Source organism: Cervus elaphus, chromosome 3 (assembly GCF_910594005.1).
Source record: "Cervus elaphus chromosome 3, mCerEla1.1, whole genome shotgun sequence".
Classification (NCBI taxonomy): domain Eukaryota; kingdom Metazoa; phylum Chordata; class Mammalia; order Artiodactyla; family Cervidae; genus Cervus; species Cervus elaphus.
Window position 1 is genome coordinate 16,252,064 of NC_057817.1, and position 12,351 is coordinate 16,264,414.

General features: G+C 36.2%; 1 protein-coding gene and 1 long non-coding RNA gene across 4 annotated transcripts in view; one reads left to right on the forward strand and one right to left on the reverse strand.

Moving 5' to 3' along the window:
- LOC122679892 overlaps positions 1–7,827 on the forward strand; it is a 434,959-nt gene extending 427,132 nt beyond the window's left edge. The window contains exon 5 of the long non-coding RNA XR_006336569.1: positions 7,235–7,827. This is a non-coding gene — a long non-coding RNA (uncharacterized LOC122679892). The remainder of the gene's footprint in view (positions 1–7,234) is intronic.
- Positions 1–12,351, reverse strand: part of RASSF9 (Ras association domain family member 9) — a 31,569-nt gene that overhangs the window by 16,502 nt on the left and 2,716 nt on the right. The window contains exon 2 of one of the 3 annotated variants that reach the window (XM_043880676.1): positions 11,959–12,066. The exons of the other annotated variants lie outside the window; for them this stretch is intronic. The gene's annotated coding sequence lies outside the window, so the exon portion shown is untranslated. The remainder of the gene's footprint in view (positions 1–11,958; positions 12,067–12,351) is intronic. 3 annotated transcript variants of the gene reach the window in all.

The following is a 12,351-nucleotide window of genomic DNA, read 5'->3' on the forward strand; positions in this document are numbered from 1 at the left end:
CATTTTCCTTTTGGCAGCTAAGCCCATAATTGGTTTTGCCTTCTTAGTGGAAGCTGTTTTCTAATGACGGTGATTTTCAGCTTGTATTTGCCTGCAGCCACCTACTGGTCCCTCTCTAAATGTGTTCTGAAATATGCTGGCAGATTTGAATGGCACTAGAAAGATGTAAGAATTTGAATTATCCAGTAGGATAGCTGAAAACATAAGAGGAGCTCCTTTATTCCTGATTTCTACATTCTGAACATGGTCTATAATAGACAGTAATAAACTATGACTTCCAACTGGAAGTTTTATCTAAAATAATCATCTCTTCACATTAGTCACAAATCAATTAGCTAAACAGCAACAACAAGTAAATTACTTGTAGAAATAAGAATATACCAGGGCCTCATGCCATTTTTTAAAAGAGCTCCTTGAAAACATTATCGATAAAAGAAAAACACTGGTCATCTATATCAAAAGTATCTTACATCCATTTACCATCTCAAAGTTTCTAACTCTTTAATAGCCAGCCTCTGAATGTTCACTGCCTCCACCTCCTCTAGGACTTTGCTTCATAATTTATCCCTTCTTTTATAATGTTTTAAAATAATTTCATTTTTCATTTATTTATTTGGCTGAGCGGGGTCTCAGTTGCAGCACGTGGGACCTGCATTGCATTATGTGGGATCTTCTGTTGTGATGCACAGAATTCTCTAATTGTGGAGCTCAGGCTAAGTAGCCACAGTGCAGGGGCTTAGCTGCTCCGGGGCATGTGGGATCTTAGTTCACCAACCAGGGATCAAACCCCTGTTTGATTGCAAGGTGAATTCTTAACCACTGGCCCACCAGGGAAGTCTTGGTTTATCCCTTCTTAAACTCATTATATCTTCTATCTTTACTTCTGGCCCTTCCTACAATCAAGTCACACAATTTGACCACATACACACCTCAACTATCTTTCCTTCAAAAACTCAAATAACCCACAGTCACTTTCTCCAGTTCATGTCTTTCCAATAACAACCACTTTAAAGTGACTTCCACCACCACACACCCACAGCAGACACATTTCTCCTAGCTTTATCAAAGATGTAATCTCTAAATCCAATTGCTATTTTTGGAACTGATCTGACTTGACCTCTTTATAAGATTTATGTTGTGACGTTTTTCTCTCATTTTTGCAGTAGTTAGTTCCTTGACTTCATAACTTTACTCTTTCTTCCTTTCCAACTTCTTTTCAGTTCCGATGTGGCCCTTGCTTCTGCATACTCAATAAATGTAGATGTCATGCAGGGGTGGCCACTAATTCTTTGCAGCTTTTCCCATTGAAAGATGGAATCTATTTCCTTTTCCTTGAATAGACCTTGGGACTAAGTATGGCCAATAGAATGTGATGAAAACCACATGTGCAAGTTCTAGAGTCCAGGCTTCAAGAAATCTTGCAGCTTCTCCTTCTTCTTCCTGGAATGCTGTTCTGAGACTGCTGTTTGATGAAAAAACTTGAGATGAAAGACCACATAGAGAGACAGAGAGATCCAGCCATCTCAGTTGACCAGTTGACCCACTGGACACTAAGCCTTGACTAACTCACTGCTCATGAGAGAGCTCAAGTAAAAACCAAAATAAGACCCCAGTTTACCCAGAAAATCAAAGCAAATAATGCATTGCTAGAACCTTCCTGGTAGTCCGATGGCTAAAACTCCATTCTCCCAATACAAGATGCCCAGGTTCGATCCTTGGTTGGGAAACTAGACCCCATGTGCTGCAACTAAGACCCCATGTGGCCAAAAAGGAAAAAAAAAAATGTTGTTTTCAGCTACTAATTTTTATGATGCTTTTATTATCAGTAAATGATAACTGATACGATAGGCATCTCCCAGGTTTTTATGACTCATTTCTTGTCTCACTATATACATCTTTTTTTTCATTTATTTTTATTAGTTGGAGGCTAATTACCTTACAATATTGTAGTGGTTTTTGCCATACATTGACATGAATCAGCCATGGATTTACATGCGTTCCCCATCCCGATTCACTATTTACATCTTATGGGTGACTGTCATGTCAGCCACAACCTTATCAACCAACTGTATGGCAGTAGTTCCAAAATCTATTATTTTTCCCTTTGAGCTCTAGACTAATATTCCCAACTTCGTATTTACATGTTTACTTGATCTTTATATTATAGCCACCTCAAACTTAGTCCATGAAAATGAATTCACCATTTCCTCTTCCCACGTCTCAAACTCTTCCATCTCTTGATTTCCCATCCTATCAAACGGGACTCACTATCATCCTGCGCAAACTGGGAATCTTCCTAGGGTGTTTTCTCTATCTCATCCCCCTTTAACACAGTCACCATCTCTACCTGTCTAAGTGTTCTTTTATTTTTTTTTTTGGAGCATGAGTGGTGGAAGGGTTTTGAGGGAGAAATAAATAAAAGGAATTTTTCAGTCAACTAGGACTATCCCCTCCATGTAAATAAAAATTTGTTTATGTGCAGTCACACCCACTTAATTTTGAATTGTCTATTTCATACCACATGGACAGAGTTGAGCGGTTGAGACATTATGGTGGGAATAACCTAAACATTTATTATATGACCTTTTACACAAAAAGTTTACCAACTCCTGACCTAGATGACTTACTTGCATCAAAAATCTAGATTTTGTTTATTTAATTACTAAAATATTATTTGAACTCCAATATCTATACAATGGTTCTATGTATTATTCTTTAGCAGATAAGAAAGTAAAAATAGTGTGAGGGAGGTTCAAGAGGGAGGGGATATGTGTATATTTATAGCTGATTCATGTTGTTGTGCAGCAATTATCCTCCAATTAAAAATAAAAAAGTAATAATAATCTGGTCTTTATACAATAGAATGCAAATTCTTATGGAAGTCATGACCATGTTTGGAAGCAATTTCAAGCAAAGGCAATGAGTGAAGACTCACTAAGATGATGGCAATGAAATGCTGTATGAAGAATGAGTGGGTTTAACATAGGATTAGTCAGCCTGAAGGTCTTGGCTGGGAAACTAGTGTGTTTTGCCTTTAAAGTCCCATTCCAGGTGCAGTATGTTCCATATTAATCAGTCCCATATGGATGTCAGGATGGATGGGAGTAGGTTGGATGAAAGGCTGCTTTCAATGTGCAGTGTGTCCAAACACCAGGTGTTTGGAGGTGGAATATTTGCTAACGTTCAAATGACACCTTGAATTTTTTTACTCTTCACCCTCATGTTCTTCCCTCCCTCAAATTACTCTTGCCAGTTTTTCTTTTCTTTATGATGATACAACTATATTCCTATTTACTCAGAGCCCAAATTGTAGTTATCATTGATTGTTTTTTTCCCATCCTGATACTTCCTACCATGCCCTTCCACTCAGTTTTGAATTCTTATAAGTTCTGTCTCTATAGTGATCCTATAACTGTAATCTCTACCTGAAATTTCTTGTTCATTTATTGTTTGCTTCCTGTCTGCCTGTCCACCACGGCACTATAACCTCAATAAGAATAGAGAGCTTGACTGTCTTTCTCACTTTTTTATCTGCAACACATAGAAAAACGTGTGGCACACATCTTAAGGTAAATAAATATTTTTGTTGAAACCATAGATTTTATTATGATGTTTTAAAATACCTGCTTGTATTTTAATTATTTAAAGTATGTCTGTGTGTCTACCAAGCAACAGTTTCCTTAAAGTAAGGTCCATATTTGATTCACATTTAATCTTAATAATGCCTCCAAAGTATGGGGTTCATTTGATATTTTTGAGTTTTTAAAAATCATCAAATAACCATTATCTTGAGTCCAAATAAGGGAAACATATACAAGTAGATGCCAAATCTGATAGAGTGGGATAGTTGAGAATGTTTTATTTTCAGATGCTAAGGTAGATAAGAAAGCAATACTATTATATGCTGAGACTACATAAGGCATTGCATAGCAAAAGCTGCCATTTTAAATTCACTTAACTGCGATTAAGCAAGTTCTCCTAACTAAAAGTAGAACCACTAAAAATGAGCATTAAAAAAAACAAACTAAGTCTAAGTTCCATGCTTCTTATTAGTAATTCTACAAAAAAGTTCTTTGACTTTCACTACCAAAGTAGAACAAGAAGCAGTCACGAAATTAAATCTAATACTTTGTGGTTGCCTGCTATAAAGTGCTTGACTTCCTGTGCATTAAAAATGATAGAACTCAAAGGTCCACTATAGTTTCATAAACGCTTTTGCTAATTGTGTACAATTCTTTTCTTCTTATGAGATTTTAGTTATTACATGTCTACTCCGTGGAGACATCCATGGTTTTTCAATAGCATCTCTCATAGCTTACAGACAAAGGTAATTATGTGCAGAGCTAAAATACACAAGTTCTACTCTCAAGGTCTGTGAGGGTGTGTGTGCTAAGTCATTTCAGTCATGTCTGACTCTTTGCTACCCTATAGACTGTAGCCCGCCAGGCTTGTCTGTCCATGGGATTCTCCAGGCAAGAATACTGGAGTGGGTTGCCATGTCCTCCTCCAGTGGGTCTTCCCAGGGATCAAACCCATGTCTCTTATGTTGCCTGCATTGGCAGATGGGTTCTTTAGGACTAGTGCCAGCTGGGAAGCCCAAGAAGGTCTGTGGTCTCCCCCAAGCTGATTCACTGCTAATAGTTCTTACGTACCTCCAGTTAACCATAACTGCAGGGAATTCTAGGAGGACTGGAAAAAATCAGAGTAAATGAGGAGCATAAGAGTAACCAAAGGCATCTTAGGTGGCTATAAAATATCTCAGTCATTGGTTGAGACCAAGTAGATACTGTGCAGTACAGCGGTAAAACCCAGACACAAAGTTCCTACCAATTATACACCATAATTAGTGAGAATGAACATTTTGAAATTGGACCACTATCCACATTAGTAGAGCTAAAATTTAAAAGATCCACAAAATAGTAGAACAACTCAATTCTATAAACTGATACACTGACCAGTTTAACATGGTTATTAGAGTAAGCATCAGTCAATTAAAGTTGACTGTAAGCCTAATACTGTTATATAAACACATCCTTAACGTTTTTCTCAATTGTAAAATATTGTTTTCACCAACCCAAGCAAGATTCTGGATTCTTGCCAAACTGACCCTATTTCTGCCTGCTTCCTGAATTCTCTTTTGATCATCCTGAGTCATTCCTAGCTTTGTATGATTCAGTCCCCTCCTACATCTCTTTATATGCCTTGTTGTGTTCCCTTCTCTTGTCCAAGCCTGTCACCTAACTGTGGGAGTTTAATAAACACTATCTAATTATGATGATGCTCCTTTTATTTCTATTTTTCTCCATTTACTTCTCTATTATGTACTTCTACTTAGAGTCAATCAAAAACATTTAGTGAGCAGCTACTCTACACAGGAACAGCCTTCCTCAACTCTACAAGATTATACTTTCATTTTTTTAAATTGTAGTATAAAGATTATGACTTTATTTACCCTGTCAATGATAGTTTCCCATGGAAGAGTGGTTTTTAAAAAACAATTTCATGCATGAGCTACGATAGTGCTGTTTTCTCAATTAGGAGTTTAATCTCTTAGGAGTGAGGTTGTGTCTTTGCATGTTTGGTAGAATACAAAATACAGAGTTTACCCGTCCTAAAGAAATATAATAAAATGATAACTGTTCCTAACATTTTTACATTTGTGCTACTAAACTTAAAATTGTGCTTAGCAAATACTCAATAATTCTTAGATATTATAATTTATAAACTAATCGTGTCTCTTTATAATTGAAAATAAACCATTTGACTTTTACCATAATGTTACTTTTCATGGTGGAGGTTATGTGGCAATGCATGAGATGTTTAAGTAAAATAAAATTACAAGAAAAAATCTTTCGAGTGAGTTGTCATGCCCTCCTCCAGGGGATCTTCCCCACCCAGGGATGAAACTCATGTCCCTTAAGTCTCCTGCATTGGTAGGAGGGCCTTTACCACTAGCGCCACCTGGGAAGCCCTATGCTATACATTGCAAAACCATTAATCGTCTCATAATTTTGCTCAGATGAGATGTGAGGACTAAAGATAAAAACTGTCAGAATTGAAATATTTCATCAAGATCCAAAGATAGTATTGTGCAACATTTATACGCTCATTTCTAATTACATTCGGTAATTTTTGATGTTACCTCTTTGTATCTAAGGAGGAAAAGAGATCAGTGGAAAACAGGAAAAGAGACCAGAGTTCTAGCGAGTCAAGGTTGAAATTTTGAAGCCCAAGATATCATGTTTAGGTATTAAAAACTTAAGATATACTTCATAAGATATTTAATCCAAGAGACTTGAACAAGGAGTGAATATTTACTGAATTTTTACTGTCGGAGCACTGTGCTAAGTTTTTATTTATATTCAGATTTAATCCAAATTCTTGATGGTTTAGGATTAACCCTGTTTTAGAGATAAGAAAACTAAATACTAAATAAACCATGCAGAGTAATGGTTAAGAGGATGGATTCGAATTCTGTCTCTGCCACTAATGTACGAAAAAGGGGAAAAAGTCGTACCTTCTTCACAGGGCAATTTTAAGTATTATGTAAATTACTTAGTGCACATAGTAAGTGTTTTAAGATGTGTTATAAATGGATTTACTCTGAATCTAATGAAGTTGAGGCATAAGGGCTTCCTCATTTGCACAGTCACATTCCGAGGCCCCATAATGACTTTCATCTATTATTAATCGTAATTGTGTATTTCCTCTACTTAAAGAGCAACCCCTTCAACTGTCAAACTTAAAAATTTGCCTTTGAAGGATAACTGCTTTACAGAATTTTTCTGTTTTCTGTTAAAAAAAAAATGCCTTTGATTGCCCTTGTTACTGTTATTGCTGTATTAGAAAGATAAAATAGGGAATGCCCAGGCAGTCCAGTAATTAAGACTTTGCCTTCCAATGCAGAGGGTTTGGGTTCCATCCCTACTCAGAAGAGAAGATCCCAATGCCTTGGGGCCAAAAACCCAAAACATAAAACAGAAGCAATATTGTAAGAAATCCAAGAAAGACTTTAAAAAAAAGATGCACACAACTAGTGATGGCAAATCCGAGATAAGACCTAAACTCTAGGTGACTAAAGAACTGGAGTTCTCAATTAAGATTATTTTCTGCCTATTTCAAGCATTTTCCCTTTGTCTCATAACTGTAATTGTCTTATACAAAGAGCATAAATCCTCCTTTCGTATGAGAAAACAAACAGTTCCCCAATTATGTTTCCCTCTTATCTCCACAGAAGGAGGAAATGTTCTACATTCAACAGTGGGGTCTAGAGTAGCCAGCTACCATCACCCGCCAAACCTAAGTCACAGACATTCATGGCTACATTCAAGGAGCATGGACAGAAGTGAGAGCATCCCTAGAGAAGAAGGAATCAGCCCATGCCTTGGTATGTTTTTTACCAGGAGTCCAGGAAAAGTCTCTTACAGCATCTATTTCTCATATATGGCCCTTAACCATTTGAAAGCAAGGACTTGAGCCTAGAAGCAGGGATGATGAGGGGTCAGCCATGAATTTATGGGTTCATTCTTTGACCACCCATGACTCTGTTCACCACAAATGTATGACTCTGATGCAAATGCTTTATGGGGACCAGCTGTATTTGGAGAGTATATGCATTCATTTATTCAATCAACAAGTTTCATTGAGCACCTACTCAACTTTATCTAGGATGAAACACGATACGAGAGGTCCCTGATCTCACTGGGTGTATACTCCATGAGAATTTTTTAATAGATATCTTAAGTCACTTTACTTATAAAAACAGAGGGGATTCTAGTCTGCAGATATAAACCACTGAGAATAATTTGCCTTGTCAGTCAGCATATTTAATACCCATCACTCATTTTTGTTCTTGAAATAGTTTACTTATCACTGCCAATGCCAAACATCTCCCCAAGACTCTATGTCCTTCACACAAGTAATTATTAAATACTTTGCTGTTGGGTGACCATTTGCATTAGTAATTTCTTTAAATTAAAATCAACAGATATGCAAACTTTCTCTAGAAGCTGTAGCCTTGCAGTAGTCTCCACAATAATTGAATCACAATCCATTTTTTAAAAAAAGAGATAACTGACTCTAAAGAAATCAATGTTGTATGTGTTATGCATGTTTTGCCAAATGGATATCTTTTAAAACTCCTAAGCAAGTATACACTAAGAAACATTATTACACAGAAGTATGCTGAATGTTTTCTGGTCACGTGTACACAGTGCAGATGGCATGTTGCCTTGTTTAAGAAAGCCAATATGTTACAGAGATTTCTTATCAAGGACTGGCATCCACATTTACCTGGAAGAGGTAAACTCATACTATACTTCAACTTTCTTCCATTTTTAGAAATAAAATCAAAAGAAGAGAGCCATAGTTTTGTGAATTACTCGGAGCCATTATCAGATCTACCCAAATATATACCAGTCAAATAACATCAAAACTTTCTAAGTCATACAGACTAACTAATAAAAAGGCCATATAAATAAAACTGTTAACCAGTTGCAAACTTTTAAATACTTAAAAAAAATCCTTAAGATTTTCATCTTGACATGTTTCACAAATTGATATGGTGCATAATAAAGCATCTTATGTACTGGGTTTTAAGTTGGCTTATAGTTTTTTGAGTAACAATTCAAGATTTAACCTAGGGCTCAATTTCACCGCAGCCACTGCTCTCAGGGTACTTTTGCCAGGGATAGAGCATTCCAGTCATTGTTCCTAATGCACTGTCTCTGCCAAGTAATAACTACTTAAGTTACCAGGTATCATCAGGGGAAATCTCTTTCAGGAACACCTGGGAACTGAAAAGATGTACGTACTCAAGTATCTGGCATTTCTCAAGTCAGTTTCGGGGCATTTCAAATATTTACTGGAGGTTAGATAAAATAATACATGATAATTTCCTTTTATACAGAATTCATAAATTACCATACTTCTAATTACAAAGAGAAAACATCTGGCTTGTCAGCAATTTCTATCATGAGCACAAAACTTAATTCTTCCTTCTGATGAAGTATTTGTGGCATGTGGTGCTTCAGAGAGCAATATGAGGCACCTGGTTTTAAAAAACTTGGTTAGATATGCTTTCATTCATTTAAAAGCAAATTTTAAAGCAAATTATATGTCAATTATAAAACAATATAGCTGTGTTATTTACTACTAATAATTTTTTTACAAAATGTTTGGAGACTTTTGATTTCAAGTTGATATTAGGAAAAAGTTTGTTATCACCTCTGAAATAGGTATAAGAAAATGCCAAAGACAAGTTGGCTGAATACTGCATCCATGCATGCTAAGTCACTTCGGTCATGTCAGACTCTTTGTGACCCCATGGACTGCAGCCTGCCAGCCTCCTCTGTCCGTGGGATTCTCCAGGCAAGAATACTGGGGTGAGTTGGCAAGGCTCCTCTAGGGGAATCTTACCTACCCAGGGATCAAACACATGCCTCCTGCATTGGCATGAGGGTTCTTTACCATTGACCCCACCTTCGAAGCCCAGCTGAATGACACCTAACGATAATTATAAGGTCTTATTCACACAATTAGACTCGTTCATAATCATTATTAATTTTCAGTGAATCACCTGAAAAAAGTATTCTAATTTTATATTTCCAACAAACATATGAAGTACTGCTTTACAATGGCAATTTTTTGCTTCTAGCAAGGTTTGGTAAAAAGTCCAACCAATTCTCTGCCCCCAAATTTTATTAAACACCAAGGAATTGTAGGGGTTTCCAAGGTGGTGCTAGTGGGAAAGAACCCACCTGCCAATGCAGGAGACATAAGAGAGCAGGTTTGACCCTGGGTGGGAAGATCCCCTGGAGGAGGGCATGGCAGCCCACTCCAGTATTCTTGCCTGGAGAATCCCGTGGACAGAGGAGTCTGGTGGGCTACAGTCCACGGGGTCACAAAGAGTTGGACACGACTGAGGTGACTTAGTACAATACAAAGATAATCACACTCATGATGGAACTTATGTGAACACCTAAATATATTAATAATCTAAATTCAATTATTGAATGTCCATATGAATACCAATGAATTCACACTTCATTATTTGGTTCTCTGGATTTTCTATGAGAAACAAAAGCCACCTAGAAACTTTTAAAAACATTTTCACAAACTTTAATTGTTCATGGAAAAGAAAATATCTAGACTCTCCAACATTGTTATTCTTCATGTGAACAAAAAGTTGCAGAAGAAGGTAGTCCTCAATCTTTGGGATTCAATCACAGAACATTCCAATTATTATGGAAACAAAGTAAACAATCCACTTCCTGAGACCAAAGGGTCTTCTGAAAATTGTACTCTTCCTGTTAAATGTTATAACGATCAGAAAGCTGTAAAAAAATTATTCTGACTGTAAACATAAAGATTTTAGATTGGCTCCATTTCTTTTAAATATTTACAGAAAGTTAGATGAAAAGCATATAATGTTTATGTGTCCAAATAAAATTGTTTTCTGACCAAGCATTATCCTCAGTATTCCTGAAGACTATTTTCCAGTTTTTTGAATTGACTGATTCTTAACATTTAGAAAATATGTTCTGGTAGGGTAGGATTAGCTTAGTATTCAAATCCATATAATTTTTTTGTCCATCTCCCTGGTTTTTGGATTGCATCAGATGTCAACCAATCCTTTATGGAGTATTCACATTTATGTAATACCAGCAGATATCAGATGATGATGAGAGAATAGAATGTTGCCGTGTTTTTTTATTTGAGTACAAGTTACAATTTTAGTTAATAAAACTATATAAACAACCGTACTGTATAGGTCCATCACATGTCGAGCACTGTCCTGATAATTAGAACACAAGGGGGCTAGATAGTGGTGATGGCTGGTGATGGACAGGCCAGCCTGGCGTCCTGCGGTCCGTGGGTTTGCAGAGTCGGACGCAACTGAACCGACTGGGGACTAGACAGATATGGCTCTACCCTCTTCAACATTTACAAGGCATGTTTTCTAAAAGTTTTTTTGCTTCATACTTTGAAGCTTCATTTGTTTTTCATCTGTCTTTAAGACTCTCAAATATCCATGTATTATGAAACTACTTACAGAACTAGCTTAAGAGGTTCAATCTTGGGTGATTAAATATCATTCTATTAATAAGAGTGAACAAAACTGAAAGAGAGAGAACAGGATGCAGAAAACTTCAAGAAACAAACCTTCTCTAAACTTTATGATCTCAAAAGCCTAATATTCTCTCCAAAAATCCTCATTTTTTTTCCTGCTGACAAAGATACAATAATCTTTTAACTGCATACAGTTTCTATCACAGTGTATACAAATACATTGCTCAAATTCTTCCTTTACTTTTTACAAGGAATTTTATACTATGTACTTGAAGAATGCATTGGCTGTTATCAGATAACTGTTTTATCATCAAAGAATGAATTGATCAAAGGATGAATCACCTGTCTGTCATTTAAGGAAAGTTATTTGGTTTCTATGTTTTGGAGTATAATTATTTAAATCATTATGGAACTCAGGAACTGAAATTGATAAACTTAATCCTGTAACTAAATTTCACCTGTAGTTTCACCTTTGAGAATATGGAAAAACAAAACAGACAAAACAAAAAAAATCTCATCTATAGCAAAATTAAACCTTGAAGAAAACAAATATACATTAATTTTCTTTCTACACACCATGTGGCTTATTTACCTGCTTAGTTTGAAATACCCACAGTTTTATGTCCCAAGGCACCTCTGTGGTTTAAGTGTTTCTTAAGGATTGGAAAAATACAAATCTTTAATAACATAGTTATTACAGTCATTACACGCTATTACCACTTTCACCAAAACACATGTTCATAATAAAGCATCACCTTTTGGGGAATATGATTCCATTTTCTCAGAGCAACTTAAAATACTTTTAAGCTTCCCCATCTTTCATTGTTTCCTTCCACTTTTTCATAATTTTGCATAGAAAAGGTCATATTAAACTGTTCATATACTCACCTCCCTGAATGAAAGCCAGTTGTATGGGTAGATGTTGAAGAGTCAATTTGAGGCAACGGAAGTAGTCATGGGAGGGAAACTCACAGGGGTGTACGCAGTTTTGTTGTACTGTTATTTGGCGTACCAATGACAGAATTCTTGAATTATTTAAAACACACACACACACAAAAAAAATAAATAAAACACACACACATGCACACACACACAACTCTGATCTACAGGGGTGCTATTCAGAAAGATCAGTATGCCAAAAACATAACTTGTTTCATAATACCATGAACTTTCCCAAAGTAATCTTTTATATATCTTTACAGCATTAAACAAGCACACTTCAGAAATAATGCTGCTGAAATACCCTTCAAAAAGCAGTAAGGATTTTCTTTTGGCAAAAGG